Consider the following 19,659-nt stretch of genomic DNA (forward strand, 5'->3'; position numbering starts at 1 on the left):
ACAAACTTCCCTGAAAATTAGCTTGAGGAATTATCTTTTAATTAATTGTTATGGATATACCCACAGCCCCAATATGTGAAGCTAAATCTAACATAGGAACCCACTACTTCCAATGGCTCCATCAATATAACTGTTCTGTCCATTTGTCCGCCTTCCTCCTTTGAAGTCATTCCTGGCCTACCACTTCCTAGGGGCAGACCACTGATATTCTGCCAATGATAAGGAGGCAGCATCATGCAGTGGACAAAGCATTATTTATAGAGTGGGAGACTTGGGCAGTCACTTAGCTTCCCTGGGCCCGTTTCCTCCATTTTCAAATGAGGGAGGTGAACTAGATTGCTTCAGAAGTTCCCTCCAGTTCCAGATCTAGGATCATATGATCATCAAGTCTTCTCTCTGGTCTCTAGTCTATTTAGGGTCAGCAGCTAGGTGGTATAGCGGATAGGGTACTGGGACAGAAGTCAGGTAGACTCATTTTTCTGAATTCAAATCTGGTCTCAGGCATTTACTAGCTGTGTGCCCCTGGGCAAGTAACTTAACCCTGTTTGCCTCAGTTTCCTCATCTGTAAAATGAACTGGAGGAGGAAATGACAAACCACTCCAGTAGCTTTGCCAAGAAAACCCCCAAAAGGGGTCATAAAGAGTCAGACATGACTGAAAAAACAACTGAATCTGATCAGAACAGCTAAATCTATCACAGTTGATCATTGTAAAATATTGCCATTACTGCATACAATGTTCTCCTGGTTCTGCTCACTTCACTTTGCATCAGTCCATATAAATCTTCCCAGGCTTTTCTGAAACCATCCCGCTTGTCATTTCTTGTAGTACAATCATATTCCATCACCATCATATACCATAACTTGTTCTACTAATCCCCAAATGATGAGAATTTTAATTTTTATTAAAAAATTGTTATTTTGAACTTGAAAAACATCAAAAAAATGAGCATTTTCATATATAAAGAATAAAAAAGAAGACTCTAAGTGTAACCACAATTCTCTTACACAGAACTGTTTTAAGAAAAAAAGTATATAAATAATATATTAGTTCCAAAACCATTCCATTGATCTGTATCTCCCTTTGATTTTTCTTCTGCTCCCTTCTTATTTTGAAAAACTTCATTGATGCCCTTTTCTTTCTTTCTTTTTTTTGGCATCACTTCTCTAGCTCCCTTTTCTCCTCCTATTTTTTGGTATAACAAAGAATTTTGCTATGACTATTTTTGTATATATCCCTTTCCTTAGTTTTTAATGTTCTCTCTCTCTACAAAATACCTTTACTTCACTCTACTGTATATGCATTATATTTTCCCCTGTAGAATCTAAGGCCCTTAAGGAGAAGTATTGTTTCATTTTTCTCTTTGTATCCCAAGCTCCTAGCATAGTGCCTTGAAAATATTAGATGCTTAAGAAGAATTGAATTGATTCTGGAGTAAGAATGTCATTAAGGGGGTGGGAGAAGTTAAGAAAAAGAGAGAGGGCCTGGTGCAAAAATACCAAAGAGTGAGTTGCCTAACTTCTTTTATCCTAAAGTGGAAAGGCAGCACCCGTCAGAAGGAACTTCTCCCTATCAAAAGTCATCTGTTGGGCATCTTGACACTCTGATATCATTTGTTTCTATGAGATATTTGCCACATATAGACATATCCTGAAGATTTTGTTCTATCTTTTCTAGGTAGATGTAATGAGGGTAGAAGCGATAACTCAATCTTTCTCCCCATTCCTTTTCTGCCCCCTCCTTTTTTTTCCTTCCAATTTATCTTATAGGCTAGAAAGTTGAGTCCAAATCTAATAAGGTGAAATTGAATAAATATAAACATAAAGTCCTGAACTTGGATTAAAAATGTCAACTGCACAAAAAATACAGGCTGGGTAGGTATGGTTAGACAATAGTTCTTCTGAAAAAAGATATGGGGAAATGCTCAATATGAATCAGAGATGAAACCAGGTCAGGGCAACTGGAACTTTACCCCAAGTGGGAAGTTTGGAAGGCTCTGGCATTGCTTGTTATTGTATTCATTTAACGGAATAAAGGGGGTCTCGAGTTTCCTGACATAGGATAGTTTGAGTAGCTAAGCTCTGGAGAGGGACACTTGACCCTAGCCCTTGGCCCCTTGTGAGCTCGGTGCACACAGCCGAGGTCTCAGGCTCCTGAACAACCACAGTGGGAGGCAATAGGAGAAGGGCGTATACAAACCATTCATAGACTATACCCCAGAGATTCAGATTCAGTACAGTAGATGAATATGAGGGAGTTTCAGAGGGAGGGAACTAGCAGTTGTGGGCGTTTGGGAAACGTTTAATGCAGAAGATTGTGCCTAAGCTGCATCGTAAAGGAAGAGATGAACTCTATGACTGGTAGATAAGGAGAGAGTGCGTTCCAAGCATTCGGTATAACGGCCAGTTCCAAGACCCGGAGATGGAAGATGAAATGTTTGTGGGCGAGAAACAGAGAGAAAGCTAGTTTGATCAGATCAAAGAGTGCAGCAGTGGCAGTAATGTCCAATAGGCGTGAAAGGTAGGTTGAGGCCAGGTTATATAGGGCTTTCAAAGCAAAACAAAGGAGATTGTTTTATTCTAGAGGCAATAGGAAGGCACTGGAGTTGGTTGTGAAATCAGAAACAGTAAGATTTGGCATCTGATTGGATATGTGGAGAAAGAGGGAGTGAGAAGTTGAGCATAATGCCTAGGTTACAGATCTGGGACACCAGGATAGTGGGACCTTCAACAGAGATGGGGAAGTTTGGAAGAGGGGATCATGTAGGGGAAAAGATCATTATCAATTTATATCCAGCCCTGAACTCTGGTCCTGCCTGTTGGACTTGCTGAACTGAATGTCTTACTGGTATCCCAAATGAAAGATATACCAAATTAGAAATCATTATCTTTCTCCCTAAACACATACATTTCCAAACTTTCTTGTTTCTGTTGAGGGCACCACTACCCTTTCAATCTCCCAGGTTCACAATCTCTGTGTTTTTCACAAAGTTACTGGTATTCACCCCATGTAGCCAATCAGTTGTCAAAGCCTGTCATTTCTACCTCCAAAGTTTCTACCTAAACCTCTCACTCTTCCCCTTTCTTTTTACCCACTGTGCTACCACTATCAACATTCTCCTGGACTATTGCTTTCTAATTGATCTCCCTACCTTGTCTTTCCCCACTCCAATACATCATCCATACATTTCCCACTACGTTGATATCTTGATGGAAGTATTCCTTGTTCTCATCACTGATTGGACGTAGGTTTTCTAGGAAGAAGTGCAAATATGAATTAAGAAATGGATCTTGAATGACTAATTATAGACCATAATCTTTTAGGCTTTATGAAGATCTTGAGTAATTTCTTGATAAATTTCTGCATTATAGTCTTCCCCCTAAAAGTTTTTGGTCACTTTTAAAAATGATATCTATATAGTTCTGTCAACTTAATTCAACTCTTCCTCAAAGTGTTTATCTTTTATCACTTTCTTTATAATTCCTCTTTGACTTTAGCCTTACTGATTCTTGGAAATTTATTTTTCAGGTAAAGAAATCATCATCATTTTGATTCTTCATCCTGACAAAATATTTCAATAGATCAAGTTGAATGCTCAGTGGTGGTAAGAAAAAAATTTCAGGCCTTATGAATGATTGGCACATTCTTCTTCCCAGAATAATTTTTTCCCTCTGAGGCCAGTATTATTTAATGTACTCATTTTTTTCTGCCTCTGCTGCACCATTCACAACTAAAACATCAATATTTGATACATCCAAGCAATGTTGAGAGACAAAATGATGGAGTTGATATAGAGCCAGTCTCAGTATAAGGAAAGCCTTAGTTCAAATTCTGTCTCTCATACATCCTGGCTATGTGGCCCTGGACAAGTTGCTTAACCCTTCAGTGCTCTGAACAATTCTCTTAAGATTATAAATTTCAGAAAAGGTGCAGAAAATGCTGACCTGCATTTGTTGAGAAAGTTCCTCTCTGGGAGCCCCCACTACCAAAGAAATCATATTACTTATCCCTATGTTGTAATCCTGGTAGTAGAGGGAACATTTTCAAATCCCCATGGAAATGCCAAGAGCACTTTTCATGGAAATGTGTCTCAAAAGAAATTTCATGTTTTGAACATATTTTGTTGCCCTCTTACAGGATATTCCATCCTTTTAGAAGCAAAAAGTTTAGTTTAATTTTTGGATAAAATCACAAACAAGGTCATTTAGGTCTACTTGAGTTGTTAAATGAAGACCTAGAGACAGAAAGTTTACTTCAAATGGGGAAATGCCACCTTGCTCTTCTCTTACCTTGTCATTGAACATCATTGGTAGAATCTGAATTTTCAGGCTCAGCTTCATTCAATTCTATGTTTCTGGTGGTTTTGGTATCATACTGTTTGGTATGTTTAGAATTTGAGGGAATCCTCTTGATTTTTTTTTTTAGGCAAAAGTAGTAATCTGTGAAATGGTCTTTTTCTTTTCTTCAAATCATGTGACAAGATCTCTGTATCCTGCCATTTAGTAGTTAAACACAGTGATATATCATTAGTGAGGGATCCAAGCCTTATCCTCATCATCTAGTTTGCAACCAAAATACATTCACATGCTTTCTCAATTAGTAAAGTTTTGTCTCTGAGATTTAAAAGTTATTTTCCTGCATACCTAACAATAGCTACTTTGAATAATCGACACACTTATGAGTCATATTGAGAATTTCAGTAGCAAATACCAACATATACAGAATAAGAGGCACTTGAGAAAACAGGATTAGAAACAATAACGATGTTTATCAAAATGACACCCTACACACAATTGACAGAACAGCTGTTACATACTGAGAGTTTTACTACATGATTGAACACTCGTGAACATGTCTTAGCCTGCCCTGCCACATAACACTTCAGCTGGGACTTCACACTGCGTGCAAAGAATAAGCCACCTAATGACTTCTCACTATATCTCACCCTAGCCTGTCCTCAGTCAAACCACACTTTATTACCATCTCATACTGAATAGTTTTAAAAGAAAATTTACATGTCACTCAGTTATGGTGAATGATAGAGACATTCTGTTTGCATTTTGAATTCAGCATCAAAAATACATTAAAAAATAACATGAAGTTTTCATGTGACAAGTTACAAACAGAACAACGATGGCAGTGGGGTCACTAGATCAGACTAGAAATTTCAGGCACGTGGCCCTGGCTGCCTGTGTCTAGCAATAATAGGGTCACCCCTTCCAGATTAAAATGGTACTGGGAAATATTTGACAAAATAAAAACAAATACAACAAAATATAGATAATGTTACATTTGAACGTGGCCATCAAGGATCCTTATGTATGGATTGGTGGTCCTCATTTCTATTTGAGTTTGACACCACTGGATTAGACCACACATCAATGATTTAATGATTGTTTCTTAGGCTACTTTAGATTTTAAGTAATGATTCTTTGTTACTTTTCAGCAACAAAGATATTTCAAGATATTCTCCTGAAATATTCTCTTGGAAATAATGTGAAGTAGAATCATGGAATTTTAGAATAAGAAATCTTAGAAATCATTTAGTCTAAATCCTTAATTTGACAGACTGGGAAAACTGAGGTACAGGGAGGTTAAGATTTGTCTAAAGTTACAGAGCTAGTTAGTGGCAGACTATTAGCACTTCATATATATAATTACTATTTGAATGATGAACAAATTTCTTCTGAATATGATCACTGTGGAAACTAATGGCGAGTTTGTGGATGATATGAATGGTTGTCTCATTTCTCTCCAAGATAAAAATAGGCTAATGTATATTTCCATAGTTAGTTCCTTTCATGGCATTTAAATTATTTATGTTAAATTGATAACAACAATAATGACAATAGCTGGCATTTACACAACACTTTAACTTTTGCAAAGCACTTTAGGTACATTATCTTCTTTGAGCCCCACAACAGCCCTGTGTTGTAACCTATGAGAACTATCGTACAAACCCCAGTAAGTAGTTCATATTCTTGAACTTCCAGAGACTCAAAGACCCATCGTTTCCACAAATCTTATCTCACATTTTCTCTTTTATATAGTATTTCATATTCTAAACACAGATTCCTTTAAAAGAGACTTTTTTCATTTTTTTTGCTTGCATTTACATTCCTAGCATTTAGCACAGTGCTTGACACATAGTAAGCTTGTATTTATAGGCTTAATGTTTCTCTCTCTCTGTCTCTCACTCTCTGTCTTTCTCTCTCTCTCTCACAGAACTACTAACATCATATTTTTATAGAAATCATCCTAAAACAATTTCTCCATACTATTAATGTGCAAATCAGCTTACCTTATCTTCCGAACAGGGAGTTCAGCATCATTTTGTCATTTCCTGGTGACTTACTCCATGTTAGCAGCCACCCTAGAGCAGGGGTTTGCCCATGTTAGTGTTCCCATGACCATTTGCTATCATCTCAAATGAGTGGTTGCAATACATTCTTTTGTTGTATTCCTTCCCAATTGTAACCATTTGTGCTTTTTTCCCCCTTCTTTTTCTCCAATCTTCTTTTAAGGGAGGAAAAAATTCTTTATTTCTGGGCTGGGTTTTTGTCTTAGGTTTGGGGTGCAAATCTATTCAAATCACAACTCTTTCTTGAGTCAGAGTCAGACTTAATGCTGAGATGATCTCTTTATATTATTTGTATTATCAATTCAATAACTTCAAAGGAATTTTCAGTTTTAGGAATTCATCATAGGAAAGAGACATTGGCAATCAGAATAGGATGACATAGGCAATCAAAAGAACTTTGAGAAGAAATCTTGTAATTGCAAGTAGTTCAAGACACTGAAATCTATAGCGCAAGCTATTTAGATTGTTCCAGAAGTCTTAGTATGGTTTCAAACTATTAAAGCTTAAAATGTCACAAAGATTTTTGGGACATGCTGTATATGTATTCTTCATTGGAAGGCTTCCAAGTAGGGTCAGACTCTGAAGAATCCAGCAGGTTTAATAATTCTTTTACAGAAGTGGCCCTCTAAGTGATAACAATGACATACACATATACATATATACAAGGGCAGCTAGTTGGTGCAGTGGATAAAGCACCAGGCCTGGAGTCAGGAAAATCTGAGTTGAAATCCAGCCTCAGATACTTACTAGCTGTGTGACCCTGAGCAAGTCACTTAACCTTGTTCACCTCAGTTTCCTCATCTGTAAAAAATGAGCTGGAGAAGGAAATGGCAGACTACTTCAGTATCTTTTCCAAGAAAACCCCAAAGAGGGTCATGAAGAGTCAGACATGACTAAAAAATGATGACACATACATACATACATATGTTTATATATGTGTGATATATATCTTTGTAAGTTACAAAGCACTTTACCTACATTATTTCATTTACCCATTGAGTAAGTCAAATACTGACAATTTCCAATTTTGCTTTTATTTGAACAGGTAGCAACATTTGGGAATTAACTCTGTATATACACACAAAGGGTTTGGATTTGGATTTCCAACAGCTGCATCTATGAGGTCATCCAATATCTTGGTAGTTAATAAATCTTGCAGTCTTTCATAGTAATCATCCCCTAGATCTCGTCTTGCATTTAACATTATTAACTTCCACTCCTCTCTAGTTGAAAGATTCTTTCTTCCCTTGGTTTCTATGATTCTGCATTCTCTGGGTCCTTCTCTCATCTCTCTTGCTCCTTCTGTCTTTTCCACCCATCCCTTTTTTTTCACTTTTCCTCCTCTAAATGTGGCCTTTTTGGAGGGTTTTGTTCTTAGTCTTTTTGTTTCTGTGCTATCTGCTTTGCAGGACCCCTCTATTCCCACAGCTTCATCTCTGTATGTATAGCTTCCAAATCTAAATTTCTAGCCCTAACTTCTCCCTGAACTCCACATCTACATTTCTAAACCTATTCTGGACATTTTCACTTGGAGGTCCTGCCAAAACCTTAAACTCAACATATCCAAAATTGAAATCATCATCTTCATCCTCAAGCCTCTTGACTTTCTTGTATCTTTCAATGGTTTTAGCCAGATTTGAAATTCATTCATGAATTCTCCTCCCTGATCCAGTTATTTTTTTTAGGTTAGTATTATAACATTTATTAAAATAATACTATGGGTTAATAGAAACAGCAAAGAACCAAAGAATTAAAATGCAAGCTATGTAAAATCCCAACTAATACCCGAATGTGTCTAATGTATTCATTCAGTAGCTAGCTAAAAGCCCAAGAAAGACAACACTCTCAATATAATGAAGTACTACAAAACAATTGGCAATTTTTAGTTATCAAAATTGTGGGTTTTGCATTTTGTATCCTTTTCTTAAACAGGAAAAAATTCTCTTTGAATGTTATATAACATACATATAAAACAAGATAGAAAAATACATTATAAACTTGTAACAATGACTGTAAAGACATTATCTTACATGTTTCTCATAGGCAATAAGTTGGTTATGGTACATACATAGCATGAAACTACTAAGATAATAAAGAATAGACAAAATACATGTTAGCTGTATGGTCGCATACAAGCGACACTCCTATCTACCTGCTCTAAAAAAAAATTACATAATACTGTTAGAAAAAAAGTCTTAAAACTACATATTTTTATAAGAAATAAATTCAATAAATGCCTTATCCAGTTATTCATGAAGTCCCTCTTAATCATCCTCTCCATACCCATTCTTCATTCCTATCCTGGTTCAGGTCCTTCTTTTTTCCTACCTATTACAATAGTTTCCTTACTGATCATCCCAATTCTAGTCATTTTACCCTTCTAATGCAGACCAGTTTTTAAGATCACAGATCTGATAAAGTCTCTTTGCCCACAGCCCTCAATGGCTCCCTCTTGCCTACTGAATAAAGTCTAATATTTCCATGTCATAATAGATAAGATCTGAGCAAGATAAGAAAAAATACTCAATTTCTATCACAAACATATGTTTTTATCAAATAACATGTATTTTACTTTTACATTTGACAAATTATCTTCTTGGTTCAAAATAGGGAAATCTTTTTCTCAAATTCAAGATTCCTCAGTTAACATTTGTGCATTTCGATTCCAAGGTACCACGAACACATGAAAAACAACAACTTCATTTTTTATTCATTGAACAACAGGACATGAGACACCATGATGGATTTTTCCTAACCAAGAAAGCTCACTAAAGGCATCCCTTGCTTTACACAACAAATATTCAGAAAGTTGGGTTGTGCTTGGAGTTTTGGTAATCAAATCCTATTTTAAAGTATTGAAGGCTTACAAAAGAAACTCAGATATGTTATTATTTATAAAGTTGCAAAACCTTTTGTTACATGAATGACTAACTCCTAATTTACCTTCTACATTCAGGCTTCCATATATTTTTTTTCTTAGAGTCATGTATCCACTAATGATTTCAGATGACTCTTTCCTACAAAATGTCACCAATAATGAACAAGCCAACAGCCCCGGAGATGGTGGGTCACAAAGGTTGGAGAAAAAGGGATGAAGCAAGGAATTTCATCAAGTAAGTGGCTGACACTTAAAAATCACACTAAAACAAAGGTTACATACAGTTTGGAGACAGCTAAAGAAAAGTACATGAATTTGGTTTGTGTAGATGTAAACTTAGCAAGGTCTAAACAAACAGTGCAGCTGTTGAAATTATAAAATGGCAGTTAAATTGACACATGTTGTTTTCTTCCAGTCAGTGCATGACTCCCAAATCCTATGGTTCAAGTATGACAGTTGTTGTGTTTCACGCCTTGACTTTGGTGGAGTGTGCCGGAAGCCCAAAAGTGAATTCGCTTAGTGAGAATGACTTCACAATTCAGCACCAGTTTCAACCAGTCAAAAATGCTGCCGTTTTGGCTTAACTACAGGAAGAGTCTGAAGCTCATGGTTTCTGTGACAACGCAGGGTCAGGTGACCTGGATATGTCCTGCCAAGCTGTTCCTGAGGAATAAATAGGCTGTTTGTAAACAGGACGGCTCAGCATTCTCTCACAAGATTTCAAGTTCACAAAGCATGAGGCAGCTGGGGGAAGGGTCAAAGGTGAAAGGTGACAAGCCATCTTGGGTCCATTCTTATGTCGAGCCTCTGGCTGCAGTTCAGACTGAGGTCCTGGAAATGTGCCATTGACAGGCCCCCTGCCAAGGGGTTTGTTACTGTGAGAGCTTGGCTTAGCAGGATTTTATTACAAAAATTGTCTCTATTCTTTGACGGTTTATGAAAGTACCCAAAAGAAGAGAATTAAAAAGAAATGAATCTGTAGCAAACCTGTAAACAAATTCATTTCCCACACAAAATGTAATCAGAATAATGTCTCTTTTCTAGGGACAGAAGCCCCTAAAAGTGAATTTACTATGTAAAGTAATAACTGGAGATTGTTGGCAAACCACATTCCACACACAAAAAAATGCATTAAAATAACTAAGAGGATTAAAAAAATACTGACAGTTAACTTGGAGCTGTTGCAGATATTGTAGGAGGCTATATATCTCTGCTGCCCCATAACCTTCAGAGGTAGGGTCTTTGGTTTAAAAGGTCTAGTGAGATGTTGTAACTAATGAGCCTACTTACTCTTATATGTCATACTTGTCTTGAGTGTTAGGACCTGGTATGTGAGATGAAGGTAAGAAAAATAGAATTGGGCTTCCTCAAATTTTCCTATTTCCCTGTAGATTTTTGCTGTTGTTATTGGGCAAGGAAAGTGGTTGTTGTTTCCTAGACAAAAATGTATTTCAGGAGAACCAAACACAAAATAAATGTTAGGTTTGACTTTTCTGGGATTAGTGATACTAAAGGGTCATTTTTTTAATGCCCTAAATATTATATTCATTCACCTTATTCACTTGCTGTATCTGTATGCCAGGGAAACTCTAAGAAACTGCTTATCTTCCATAAAGATCTTTATGTCCAGGTAGTTCTCCATGATAATGGGTTATTTTCATCACTGGGATTGGAAGAGTTGGAGAGCAGGGGAAATCCTTGAGGATGGGTACTGGTCAGACGAAGATAAGGTAGCTAAAGTTTGAAAGCCAACATGGTAGATAGGGTGCCAAATTTGAGTCAGGAAGATCTGGATTCTAACCTACCTCAAATATTTACTAGCATTGTGACCCTGGGCAAGTTATTTCACTTCTCTGTGCTTTAGGTTTTGAAACTGTGAAATGAAGGAGTTGGATATGATGTCTTTTAAGATCCCTTCCATCACTACCACAATTGAATGGAAGATCCAATGATTGGGTTCCAGTGACAAATTATATTCTTTAAAGAAAGCTCTAATGCAATCACACAACCACAGTTAGGCTGAAATGAGTTTGATTAGAAAAAACATTTTATGAAGAAAAATTGGAGAAGACCATGGTAGAAACCATCACTTGAAGTTTAGTTAATAACCTTCATTATGTAACGGTAGGAAGTCAGATGGGGTGGGAAGCAGACAATTTTCCTATATGACTTTTACATACTTGCTTGTTTTTTTTGTTTTTGTTTTTTACTTGTAGAACAATGAAACACTTCTATTCTGTTTTTCATAGAATTGTGTAAGTGGAATTATGTGGAGATTTCCCATTTCATGGACCTTTGCTAGTTTGCTCCCATCCATTTTCTTCAGAAAAGCTCAAGAATCATATTTATTACCTGAAGAATGGGAAGTCATTTGCCATTATCTTACCTTTATAAGATTTCTTGTGAGCATGAACACATATCTATATGAGACAAATTGGTAAATAGATTTCTTTTCTATCTTAATAATAAAACAATGCATGTAGAGTGTGCTGTAAATCTTGAAGTGTTCTGTTATTATTAAATATATTATGCAACATAACAACAACAATAATTTTCCCCTTGGGCAGAAATTTATGAGCTCCTTTTCTATATTATTTTTGTTGTGCTCAAACTTAGGCATTTTGAGCAAGTTGCCCTTTTGGTCTATATTTTAAAAAGTACAAGCCTGCAGTGCAAAGTCATGTCATTCATTTCTCTGTGTCCTAAAAAGCATGACAATTTTTAAATTTTAACTTTCTTCTAATATAGTGGGACTGAGATTATAAATCAATGATTATCATATTATCATTATCATCTCAGAACTCACATTTACATAGTGCTTTAAGATTTAGAAAATGCTATGAAATAGGTAAAACAAATATTTTTATCCTTGCTTTACAAGTGAAAAAAACAACAACAATGAAGCAAGTAACTTTCTCAGGGTCGTGCAGCTGGCTTCACAGAGCACTGATGTTGAAGTCAGAATGACCTGAATTCAAATCCTTCCTCAGACACTTACTAGCTGTGTGACCTTGGGCAAGTTACTTAAGTGTTCAGAGTCTCAGTTTCTTCATCTGCAAAATGGGGACAATAATAGTCTGTACCTCCCAGGGTCATTGTGAGGATAAAATAGATGATATTTATAAAATGCTTTGCAAACATAATGTCACTATGTAAATGCTAGCTATTATTGTCATCATAATCAATTATATGAGGTGGTACTTGAACCCAGGCCTTCTAACTCTGAGCCTACAAGGCTTTTGACAGTATATCACACTCCCCCTAATCATAGAGTATGGATATTGGTAAGGAATGTTAAAAATAATCTAGCCTACCATTCTCATTTTTATAGATGAGGAAATTGAGTCTCTGAGAGATTGCTGAATCAGAGATGTTGGATTGGAAGGGGACTTAGAGGTCACCTAATCCAATATCCTCATTTTACAGATGAGGAAACAAGGTCCAGAAGTCACTTACGTAACTAGTTATTAGAAGAACTGGGATGACAATTCAGATCCCTTGATTCTTAGTTGAGGGCTCTTTCCATGATTTTAAAGTTTAAAAAAAAAATCATCTTAAGATCAGTTGGAATGCTTGTCAATAATTAAAATTGGCACTATGGGTGCCCTTTGAGAGAATATTTCTTTTCTTTTCTTTTTTTTTTTTTTCAGCGAGAGATAAGGTTTATTAGAACGTCTGTCATATTGGGCAGACTCTTAAGGAGTCTGAACATTAGCAAGCTATTGGCTAGATTATAAGAGTCTGAGCAGTGGCTAGATTTTAAGAATCTAAGCCCCTTAATAGAGACATGATGGACTTTATATACAGAAAGACTATGGGAGGGATCTAGCAGTGGCCAAGTAGTCTTTGAGGTAATAGAACTCCAGGGGTGGCTAAGGGAGAATGGAGCCTAGGTAGGATTAAGGGTGGGAAGTGGCCAGGGGCCATTGGGAGATAAGACAATGGAGAGCTAGGTTAAGGGTAACTGAGAATTGGGAGATTGGGTGTATCCACAAAGAAAGGCCAGTTGATGGGATTATAGCCTCAGGCAACAGCCAGAGATTGGTCCATATGGGGAAGTCCTTGGACTTTCTTTTTCCTTTTCTCCTTTTTGGGGTCTTGCTCCCATCCTCATCATTTCTCCCTCAAACAAATGGGACCCAAACTCTTTTGGGGTAAGGGGCGAAGGTCTTAGCTTCTGAAATTACTTCCTGCTGGCAAGGGGCATAGAGCTGTCCCTGTCTCGAGAGGGTCCCAAAGAGGAGGTTGATTGGAACCAAGCACAGGCTGCATCCAAGGAACGATGGGGGGACATTGGCTGGTACCTGCTGTTTGCTACCAACTGTAGGTGAATGGCCTGTAGTTTGGAAGACACAAATCTGACAGAAAAGACTGCAGGGCCCAGATATGACAAGATAAAACATCCTTAGCTCTGTTTGGATTAAGATAATTCAGTTTTCCAACCATGCAGTATCAAATCCACCTCATAGCCAGACTCAGGAATAGCCAGGTGGGTAACATTCCTTTTCAAAGGAACATAATGGGGAAACTGAGCCAGGAGGATCCCATCTTAGACTGAGGCTAAAATTGTCCTCTCAGCTTTTCCCGATGTTGACTCCCCACCAGTATCACATTCTCTTGAGTAGCTTGTGGCATTTCTCTCAGACATGGTGAATCATTGATTATCAATGGATTATTATGATCCATCAGACAACTCAAAATAAAATCCTATGAACTTTCTACCTCAAACAGCAAGTTTCACTAGTCACAGTTTAGGAAAAACTTTTTTAAGATTTACATCTCAGATTTAAATTTGTCCTGGTATAAAAAGCCAATTGTTACAGATTATTCCTATATGATTGTAAATTCTTAGCAGGACAAAAACCAAACAAGCTTTTTGGAAAGTTTGCATATTAAAACAATGACCAACAATAGCCAAATTATTTTAGCAGTAACCAAATTATGAAAAGTTGCTTGACATAACTGATACAAAAAATTCACCAATTTGAAACTTGAAACAAACCCATTACCAATCACTTAACTTCAGTTTTGTTAAATGCAGTTTCAAATTACTTTACACAGAGAATCAGCATCTCATCGTTAACAGTTAAAACTACAACTTTAAAAGAGCGTGCTTACCCAAGTTCGGAGGCCAGCTTCTTTACCTTGAGCAGGATGTTTTGAACCTGGGTAATGCTTCCAGGCAAAGGTTGCCCCAGAGCCCAAGGCCATTGCCAGTGGGGCCCAGTCTGTAGCTGCTGCCCCTCCCCACTCCTTCCTTTCCCAGGTGGGGGAGGGTGAAATCAAAGGTGAGGGGTAAAGGGTGAAACTCTCTTCTCCTATGAGAGGGGTTAACAGATACCCTCTTGACTCAAGGGAAGGGAGTGGGAAAAAGGAGTGACCAGGGTTGTAAGGAGGAGTTCTAAACTCCTTAATGATCAATCACAAAACCTCCAGAATCTGCCAAGATACTTTTAGCTGTTCTAACTTTCCCCTGTAACCTCCATGAAGAAGAATTCAGGGGCGTAGAAGGAAGGGAGTAAGTAAGCCTCAAGGAACCAAAGAGTAACTGCAGTTTTCCCCAATTCTCTAGCGCTGAGAGAACTGATAGAATTGGGCATACACTTCTGGATAGGGTGTTCATCCTTGTCCTGTATGCTGCGGAAGGTGTACCCAGGACCATGGCCTCAAACTGAACTGATGGACTGAGAGCCTGAGAGCATCAGGCTAAGCTCGAGACCACCTTGTAACTGTCTGCTTGAAAAGTACCTCCAAGCCTTGGTGCTTGGAGAGCGACCCCAACTGCAGAGCAAGAAAGGGGGTGGGGGGGAGAGGCTTAAATACCATACAGTCTTGGCTGGAGTAGAACTTGGGATTAGGCAGTTTCCCTGTACAGGCCACCAAAATGATGAGGTTTAGAGGTTCAGGGGTGCTGGGACCCCAATATCACAATACACAGGCCCTGCCCAAAAGAATTCAACCCAAGCCTTCTTTCAACCAAAGACAAGGTTTATTAGAACATCTGTCATGTTGGGCAGACTCTTAAGGAGTCTGAACATTAGCAGGCTATTGGCTAGATTATAAGAGTCTGAGCAGTGGCTAGATTTTAAGAATCTAAGCTGAGAGAATATTTCAAATGTTCTCCTAGCTGCACTTCTGCTGGTTTTGGTGCAGTCTCTAATCCCTATGTTGCTGCCGCAGATACTATCCCTGTACCAATTACTGCTGCTACTGCTACAAGCGACAGCTTGAACCTGGGTTATTGGTCTGGAGAAGTCAGGACCCGAAAAGGGAGGAAGAAAGCTATCGGAAAGGTGCTAGCTTGTCCATGGACACTAATGGGCACTAAAGGACCTTGAGTACACTATCCTCTGGTTTAGTAATGAATAACATACTGTTTTTGGATTCTTGATTACTTCAAAAGATCCTTATTTTGTTATTATGGTAAATCTTTCTATCAGCGAGGGATCCCAACCCTTCCACACCTTAAAAGACAGTCTTAGTGGTTTTCTGTGGATGAAAATACCCCCATAAAAAGCCCCCCACAAAAAATTGAATCCGTCACTAGCAGCTTAGGTTCTGGTGAGGAGTTGCTCACTCAATCAACAAGTATTTATTAAGCGCCTACTGTGTTTCAAGAACTGTTTCTAGGAGGGGATACAAAGGAGTGAAACAGTCTCTGTTGTTAAGGAACATATATCATAGGGAGGGGATACAAGATTTGGGGCAGATATCAGACAAGGCAGACATAGGTCAATACAAAATATATACAAAAAAGAGACAATTTTGGAGGGAGGGCCTTAATAGTTGAAGGATTAAGGAGAGGTTTCATGTAGAAGGTGGCACCTGAGCTGAGCTTTGAAGGAAGCTAAGAAATTTAAGGGTTGGAAGGAGAGAGAGAGACAGAGAGAGAGAGAGAGGGGGAGGGAAGGAGGGAGAGAGAGAACATTCCAGGCGTAGGGACAGGCAATACAACAACATGGAGACAGGAAATGGAATGCCATACATGAGGAGCAGTAAAGTCAGAGTGACTGGACTATAAAGTGAATGAAGAGGAGTAATGCATGATAAGGCTGGAAAGGTAAGAAGGATCCAGTAGTGGAGAGCTTTAAATGTAAAACAGAGGAATTTATGTCTGATCTTGGAGATAACAGGGAGCTATTGGAGTTCACTGAATAGGAGAGTGACATGGGCCCGTCCTACCCTTTAGAAAAATCACTTGGGCAGTTCTATGAAGGATGGATTGGAGGCGGGAGAGTCTTGAGACAGGGTGACTAATTAAGGAGCTATTACAATAATCTAGGTGAGAAGTGAGGAGAGACTCAGCTTTGACGGTGCACAAGGCCCATAATTGAAGGCATTCAGCTTGGTGTAGGACTTGTCAGAGTTTGTACTCCCCTGACATAGCTATGAATAACCCAACATTAACTTCCCTCCATGATGAAGCACCAACAGGACTTTAATGGAGATTTAATTTCTAACAAATTTTTAGGGTATATAACCTCTGTTCCAAAGCCCATTGGTATAGGACTCTCTCCTTATTGGTGGAGATGAATGCCTTGCCCTTCATTGAGGGGTAGGATGAGTTGGTGAGAGTGGAGAGAGCTCCAACCATCACCAGTCCTCTTTGGGACTCTTCCAAGCTTCAAGTATAATTCAAGGTTCCTTAAGCAGTAAGTTGCTTTGGGTGCTTCTGGCTTCCAACTTTGAGGGGGAAGATAGAAGAGACCTACTCCTCTCAGGTTGCTGAAGGAAAAGGCTCTGGGAAGCCGAGAGAGGAGCTAGCAGTCTCCATCTTGTCTCTAGCCCCAGGTGAGGTCTAGAACTCTCCCTTTTGGTTGAGATGAGTTATCTTGTTCCCTTTGGGAGAGCTCTTCCACTCTGTATTGTCTGGGATATATTCTTCTATATATACCTTTCTCTGATGTTTTGCTGAGATTTGGGAAAATGGGTTTCTTTGCTCTTTGCTATGTGTTTTCCTTGTGGAACTGGTATTTTGGTGGGAAAAGGGTCAAGCCTTGGATGTAGAGCTTGGAGTCCCTTTTCTCCTTAATAATGGCTGAGATTGTGTCATTATTGATGAGCAGAAGTTAGACTGAAGCTCATCATATGCTCTAGAACAACAATATTAAACGGAGTAAACACAGATACTACTAGCTTGATACCCCCTCTCTCTAAAGAGAGCAGAGTGGCTGCCAGCCCCAACTTCCTGCTCCCCTTCCTGGCAGTAATTGGGGAGGGGAGAGGCTAGCAATGTCTATTCTGCTTCCCTTTGAGTCACACAACACCATGAGATAGATGTGGAGTCTTGCTAAATACGCTTCCCCCTTCCAAACGTCTAAATGCATTTATGTAACATAGTTTTTTTTTAAAGCAAAAATAGCAAAAAAAAAAAAAAAATTAACTCTTTTCACTTCCTTCTTGCCAAGACCTAAACAATTTGTTGCATTTTCTGATGAGCCTTCTACATAAATAACAAATAAATTTGATAAAAATTTATTAAGCACCTACTATGTAGCAGCTACTATGGTAAACACTAGGGATACAAGGAAAGGTGAAAGACAGTCCCTGCTTTCAAGGAACTCACAATTTGAGAGGATAATACAGAAAAAAAGTTGAAAACCATTGGGAGAAGAGGGGAAAGGAAGGATGCCCTGAAGGGGGAAGGGCTAGTGCGGGCAGTGTTTGGGGCCAGAGAAGTCTGGCAGCTGGTTGGGAGTGCCCTCCATAAATGGAGGATCTGGATGAAAGGGAGGGAATGGCCCGGGGGCAGGGGATTCCCGGACAGCTGGGGTGATCTCACTGGAAGAGGACTCTCTGGAGACAGTGATGAAGTCCAGGAGAATAGCCAGATGGGAAATGATGAGATAAGAGTGGGTACAGAGGTCAAGACACCAATTATATATAATAATATAATATGAGTGTATACCAAGAAAGGGAAGAGAGATACATGTGTATGTATCCACTATCACCTAATAACTAAAAGTAATCTTGATCTTATCTAATTGATCTTTACGACTCCAGATTAGTAGAATGAGACTCTACAGTTGAGCAATTTATCCACCTCCCCTTAATGCTACTGTCTTTTTTTCTGAGGTTGCCCCCGATTTATGCTGCATGTGCATGGTTGTTTGCAGGTTGTTCCCTCCATGATGAGTTCCTTTTTGCCTTTTCTTTGCATCCCCTGTTCTTAGCATAATGTGGGGCACATAGTAGGTACTTAATAAATGCCTGTTGATTTGATTTTATCACATTGGCTTTGACTACCTAAGGAAAGGGGAGAGGAGAACTGAGATAGTGTTTTGTTTTTTTTTTTTTTGAATAATTCAGGCAAAAAAAATCTATTAAGGAAAAAGGAAGGGGTTTTTGTTTGTTTGTTTTTACTGGTGTAATCTGAATCACCTCAATCAGTGAATATAAGCTCAATCTTGGGATAATTGCTTGCTTAGTTTTTCACTGTGTATCTGTAGGACCAATCAGCCTGAGTCAATGTTGGGCCCCAATAGAACTGCTATTTCTTGAATCTATCTTTTTATCCTGGCAAATTCAGTCATCAATTAACCCTTGTCATCATCTGAAGGTTCTGTTAGCCAAATGCCTTGTTTTAAAAGGCTGTTTCAGAATGACTTTCTTCCTTATTTCTCCAGCAGTAATAACAGAGCAGCTTTACCAACTGTCATTTGCATTATGTGAGAAATAAATAATCTTCAGCATCACCAAACCCGCCTAGCCAGCATATGTCTAACAAGACTACAGTTAGACATACACACACAATATATGTATACAAAAATTTCCTCTTCATTACTCACATCCTATTTTGAATTGTTCTAAGCCAAAAGCATGGATTGCCCAGACATACTGTTTATTTCACTACTGGTGTTATTTTTCAGCATTCCTCAGAGAAAGTACTTTTTTTATTCCTTGTATGTTGAATCCTGAAATAGCCGAATGAAGTATATAGTACAGCTAATATGTCCCCTTTTGTTGCTTAAATCAAAATTGGCCATGGTGAATCCTTTAATAGTGTAAAATGACAAATATGGGTGAGAATAATCTATTCACTTATTTATAGCCCTCACATATACTAGAGTAATTCACAAATCTGACATCCCCAAATTCACAGTTTTTCACTGGGGCCTTTTATTTAGTTATAAGGGATACCAAATCACAAACATTAGACATGTTTCATGAGAAATCTGAAGAGGTTGGTTTCCATTACATATTTCCCCAGAAGGCTGTTTGCATGTCTGCAGTTGGTATTTCACCTATGTCCTCTTTTAGGCAATTTCCTTTTGCTTTTGTTGGGAGATGTGTACATATCTGAGTTTTGCTACAGGAGAGGATATGACTTAAATGAGTGTGTAAGTGTGAGTACATATCCTTAGAGCCCATAAGATAAAAATCTGACTCTAGATGGACACTTGTGTCAGAATAAATGCCC

General features: G+C 38.3%; 1 long non-coding RNA gene across 4 annotated transcripts in view; it reads left to right on the top strand.

The window, feature by feature from the left end:
- LOC114044675 overlaps window positions 1–19,659 on the top strand; it is a 50,233-nt gene that overhangs the window by 26,808 nt on the left and 3,766 nt on the right. Inside the window, exons 3-5 of one of the 4 annotated variants that reach the window (XR_003569273.1) lie at window positions 3,529–3,604; window positions 9,342–9,474; window positions 9,655–10,068. This is a non-coding gene — a long non-coding RNA (uncharacterized LOC114044675). Of the gene's footprint in view, window positions 1–3,528; window positions 3,605–9,317; window positions 9,475–9,654; window positions 10,069–19,659 lie in introns of those variants that run through there. The other 3 variants (XR_003569271.1, XR_003569274.1, XR_003569272.1) reach the window with 3 other exon arrangements.

The sequence above is a fragment of the Vombatus ursinus genome, unplaced genomic scaffold, assembly GCF_900497805.2.
Source record: "Vombatus ursinus unplaced genomic scaffold, bare-nosed wombat genome assembly UNPS02014774.1, whole genome shotgun sequence".
NCBI classification, from domain to species: domain Eukaryota; kingdom Metazoa; phylum Chordata; class Mammalia; order Diprotodontia; family Vombatidae; genus Vombatus; species Vombatus ursinus.